The sequence below is a fragment of the Uranotaenia lowii genome, chromosome 3, assembly GCF_029784155.1.
Source record: "Uranotaenia lowii strain MFRU-FL chromosome 3, ASM2978415v1, whole genome shotgun sequence".
Taxonomy (NCBI): domain Eukaryota; kingdom Metazoa; phylum Arthropoda; class Insecta; order Diptera; family Culicidae; genus Uranotaenia; species Uranotaenia lowii.
Genome location: NC_073693.1, coordinates 182576337 through 182581797, shown reverse-complemented (window position 1 = coordinate 182581797; position 5461 = coordinate 182576337). Strand labels below are relative to the sequence as shown.

At 35.8% G+C, this 5461-nt stretch overlaps 1 long non-coding RNA gene across 1 annotated transcript; it reads right to left on the bottom strand.

Annotated features, from left to right (window-relative positions):
* Window positions 1–2204: 2204 nt before the first annotated feature.
* Window positions 2205–2700, bottom strand: LOC129751407 (uncharacterized). The gene is made up of 3 exons (XR_008738698.1): window positions 2562–2700; window positions 2412–2496; window positions 2205–2332 (listed from the first exon to the last, which is right to left on the bottom strand). It is a non-coding gene; the product is annotated as an uncharacterized LOC129751407 (long non-coding RNA).
* Between the last annotated feature and the right edge of the window lie 2761 nt (window positions 2701–5461).

The window sequence follows — 5461 nt, the reverse complement described above, 5'->3', positions numbered from 1 at the left end:
AACTAAAGGTCGAATACATAACAACGGAGAAAAAAATATAGATTTATCAGTTATTTTACGAGTCTACATGAACATAAATATGGTTGTTTGGTTCTGACCCAAAAAAACGATCAAAACAACAATCACACAGTAAACGAAAATTACCGAGTACGGTAATTTTTTTACCGAAATCCTAACATGTGGAGTTCGTTAAACTGTTCGGTAATTTTTTCATGGCTAAGAAGTGACAGCTGTCAAATATTACGGACCCTTTTCGGTGAAAAATACCGAAACTCGGCTGATCATGTCTAAGTTCATCTGTCAAAATATCGACAGTTGTCAACGTGACAGCTCGTTTTATTACGGAATAACCGGTATTGTTGAACCGAATGTCTGTAATTAATACCGAAAAGCCGGTAATGTTCAACCGAAAAACAATAAAAGGTCGTTAATATATTCCGAACAACCGGTAGGGTTGACCGAGATACTTTTAATTATTACCGAGATACATTCAATTATTACCGAAATAACTAAAATTATTACCGAAATACCTAAAATTATTACCGAAATACCTAAAATTATTACCGAAACATCTGTAAAATGTACCTAAAAACCGGATTTTTTTACCGAAAAGACGTAATATTTCGGTAATATTTACCGAAAATCCGGTAATTATTACCGAAAAAACCGATAATTTTTACCGAAAAAACAGTAATTATTACCGAAAACCGTAAAAAGTTCAGAACTTTCCGCTAATGCTACACAACGCAGTTCGCGAGATAATTTGAATCTCCAGAAAATGTTTCACAGATGGCCATTCCATTAGTCCATCAGTGAAACGTCTTCTGGAGACTCAAATTATCTCGCGCACTGCGCTGAGTAGCATTAGCGGAACTTCCAGAACTTGCCGTTTTTTGGAAACACTTATCGGTATTTCGAGGCTCAGCCAAATCGACTTTTTTAAATGAAGCGCCTTCTGAAATCAAACAACTTTTTCGACTCGCATCTTACATCGAATGCCGTGCCTTAAGCGCCTTCATCATCATATCCTCGTTGAAAGTCAGTCTTTAATTAGTTTAATACAATAATCGTTTTTAAAAATTGGAGTCATTTTTATTAATTTTATAAGTACTTTTGACATCCGGATCCATCAAAAACACACAAAACAAATGATGCGTTGCGTTTCACTTCCGGACCATCTGATTCCTTCAGCTAGCGGTGCATCGGTGAGATTGTGGAGCTGTTAGGTCCTGAAAAAAATATTTTAAACAATTCATGCGCAATGAAGAAAAACAGAGAGTTTCCGCACACTTCAACTTCTTATTTTGGGGATTTTTCGTTTGCTTTGTGGAAGAAAACAAAACTACCTACCACAACTACCGGAGTTGAAGTCGATTACCAACCAAATCCAGCTAAAAGAGCCAGACATTCGAAATTCGACCGATGTTTTTAGCGCAAAAACAAAAAAAAATACCCGTAAAAACAAACGAAACGCACCGTGGGACCACCAGGGAGAAAACAAATACGGCGTTAAATTATAAAACCTACTCGAAAACTTTCAAAATTGAAAATTTTACACAAGTAATTTCTCGCAACTGTAAATCATGGCTACTTGATCTCGCCCGCGCAAATGAATAACTCAAGACTAGAGGCAAGAGAGGCAATGATTGGAGCAAGCGAGATGCGTTTAACTTATCACGGCTGGGAGAGTGAGACAGTGAAAAAAAATTGCTGTTTGTTTCTGACAGTGACGCATGCTGTTTTCAGTTTTTTTTTAAAGTTTTCGGCGTTTTTTACCGAAAATAGTTTGCAAAATGATTTCTTTACATATCGATAAACGAGCTTCGTTAATTCTAGATATGGATTAACGAATATTTGTAAAAATAGACGTCAGTTTATTCAATTACCGAAAATTTCCGATTTACAGAACTGTTTCTGTAAAATAAATTACCGAACTCGGTAATTTTCGTTTACTGTGCAGATGATACTTTGCCATGAAAGGATAAATGGCTGATTTAGCGATCGCATCAATGCTAAGAATCCAACAGGAATTTTCATTCAATCATTCGTATGGCTGTTTCTACTGTAAATGCTGCTCATCGTGAACGTGGGACATCGTAGATTCAAATATTAATTAAATTTGTTTAATCAGATAAAATGCATTATTTTTCTTTTTTTTTGTTTTTTATTTATTTTTTTAATTATTTCATTATAAATATGATCTGTGGCGTGATTTTTTAAATTAACATCTGCATTATTTGTTTTTTTTCTCTTCTGCTGGGGGAACCGCCGCCATGGCCTTGAAACAAAATGCTGTTAATTTTTTTTCGGCGGAAGTAGAACAACCGGCGCCCTGCAAGAAAAAAAAAGCTCTTGTCAAAATATGATTGTGATAAAAAATTTCAACAACTTAAGAATACTATGTAAGTTACATGATATGATCTTGTTTGTCGCTGTTATTTATTCGACCTTCCGGATTGGCCCTCGGGGGTCAAAGTAAATCCTCTCTATATGTGTCTGAAAACATTAAAATTTTGTTTTTGTATAAAGAAAATCAACTGAAAACAATAAATCATATTTACCTTTCCGCTTCGTGTCGGTCGACCCATGAGATTTGATGAGGAATAATTATGTACTGGCTTTTTTTCCCTCTAAGTCAGATAATTCACCTGCTTGTTCATACGAAATTAGAGGTCTATTCAAGCATAATTGATTATTGAGAACTAACTATCAGATTGTAATGCAGACTAGGAAAATATAGTCAAATCTGTAACCGTTTGTTACTGCTTTTTATGTGACTCCGCCACAAAATCCTACCACTCCTGTACTCCGTTGAGAGTAATACCACAGTAGTGAATTGTACGCACTTTCCACTACCTTTTATAAGAAAGCTGTTCTAACAAAATATAGATTTATAGCTTATAAAGATTTTCTTTTTAATATAAGTAAAACACGCAATTAGACTCCGTTCAAGAACACGGCTCAAGATCGAATGATCATGTATTAAACTCTTTTGTTGGGTGGAGTTACCGAGAACTCATCTTTTATAAATAGATGAACAATCTTATCGGTTAACACCGAATGATAAAATTATCGGGATACGACAACCCTCCCCTTTTTAGTAGACTTTTGAATATTAAAAACTAATATAATAATATAAACTTTCGAGAGCATTTGATTGCCTTATTTCTCTTAAATATTCTACTTCAACAGATAATATTTCGAATTGATTCAGCACTTGCTTCTTGGCGACTTGCTTAACCAACGGCTTAGGTAATCCTTGGAATCATCGTTTTGGTTGACCTGGACCTCGTTAAAACTGGACTACGAACACGATCTCCCGGGCCTTTTTTACGAGGCGGAACCAACACATCTTGCTCCTCAGGGAAACCGTAGAACTCGTCTTCCGAGGAACTTCGACGGCGCTTGTTAGTTTGAACTGAGGGTGGTTCGCTGGGGTGATTCCTTGTGCTGACCAACACATTCCACCGATGTTGATCCTGGTGATCCATTTTTAACTGATTTCGGTGTGCTGTCAGTACGTGTGTTCCCAGCGAAACCTGAAATATATTGGAAGAAAACCGTTTTATAAACTTAGCATGCAACCATTTAGGTATATCGTTTTTATTTGGATTTTTATACAACAACTTATCCCCTGCCACTAATTTATCGAAATCATCAGGAGTCTTTAATGGTTCGCTACAACGTTCATTGATTCTTACAAAATCTTTGTTTATATTCTGTTTATAAGTTTTCTTTGGATTCAACAAGTCTATCAAAGTTTTTGGTTTAAACGTGAAAATCTTCTCTGATGGGAATATTCCTCCCTCATTCAGACAACAATTTCTATAGTTGATTAAAAATAGATTAATTTTTTCATCCAAATCTAATGATTTTAAGTTATCATCTAATAAATATTTTTTAGTACGTCTTTTATCACTCTTACAATTCTTTCTGCTTGTCCATTGCTGCTCGGATTGTATGGAGGGCTTTTAAGTATTTTAATTCCTTGTTTTTCAATAAATTCTACGAATTCACGAGAACTAAAAGGTGGACCATTATCGGTGACTAAAACGTCAGGTAGCCCAAAACGTGCAAAAAAGGAAATGAATTTTTTTTAAACTAGTTTCGCCGTAGTACCATATTTCATCTCTTCTACTTCCATCCATTTTGAGTGACTATCAACAATCAACAGAAAAGTTTTTCGTTGAAAATAGAAAAAATCTGCGTGCACTCGGCTAAATGGCTTTGTTGTAGGCAACCAAGCGTTGATCTCTTTCGGTTTAGCACAGACGTTCATTAAAGAACAAACTTCGCAAGATTTTGTGAAATTTTCAATATCACTACTTAAACCAGGCCAAAACACTGATCGTCTTGCTAAACCTTTCATCTTCACTATACCACTATGGCTGCCATGTAGAAGATTTAAAACCGACATTTTCAAACTGTGTGGAATTATAACTCTATCTTCCATAAGTAAAACTTCATTTATCAACTCTATTTTCTCTTTTTGAGAAAAGAAATCTTTAAAACCTTTCGGCACATTTTTCGGCCAACCATCTGACACAAATTTGATTACTTCCTTCAATATTTGGTCGGATTTAGTTTCCTTTGCAATTAAAGAAAAATTTAGAGGAACTTCATTTGTAAAATTCAAACTACTAATTCTTCCGTCATCCAAACTACTAGGCACTTTTTGATCCAAAGGAAAACGACTACAAAAGTCCGCGTTACCCATTTTTGAAGCAGGTCTATAGATAATCTCGAAGTTGTAAATCGACAGTTCCATTATGTAACGCTGTAATCTGGTGACATAAATTGAATGCTTCCCTTCTTTCCCAAAAATGCCTAGAAGTGGTTTATGGTCTGTGTATACAGTGAAACGCTGTCCAAATAAAAATTTGTGAAATTTTTTGATCACGCAAACTAAAGCCAGGGCCTCCAAATGCAAGATTGGGCACTTTTTTTGTGCAACATTTAGTGAAAACGAGGTGAAACATACAGGTTTCTCTATTCCATTGATATTATGTGCTAGAACTCCTCCTAGTCCATAGGATGAGGCATCCGTTACTACTATTAGAGGTTTCAAAGGATCATAGAATTCAAGAATGTTAGCATTTACCAAACTACTTTTACTTTCATTAAAAGCATGTTCACACTCATTCGTCCACACAAAATGTACATTTTTCTTTAATAACGCATATAAGTTTGATTCTGTTCCAATCGTTCGATCAGTTCGGATGCGTTTCCTCACCGCTGTGACGAAGTTTGGTTTTTTACCAAGTCGGAATTATTATTTGTCGGTTATTTGCGAAAGTGCATTTTTGTTAGCCCGGAGTGATTTTCCTGCTCATCCCGCTCGGTCGTCAATTGCCGAGACTCGCGCGCTACAACAAATTGGAAAAAAATTGCCATCGCCATTTGGTTTGCTACCACAAGTATTTGCCATCACCATCTACGGCAATAACCATCATCATCGCCC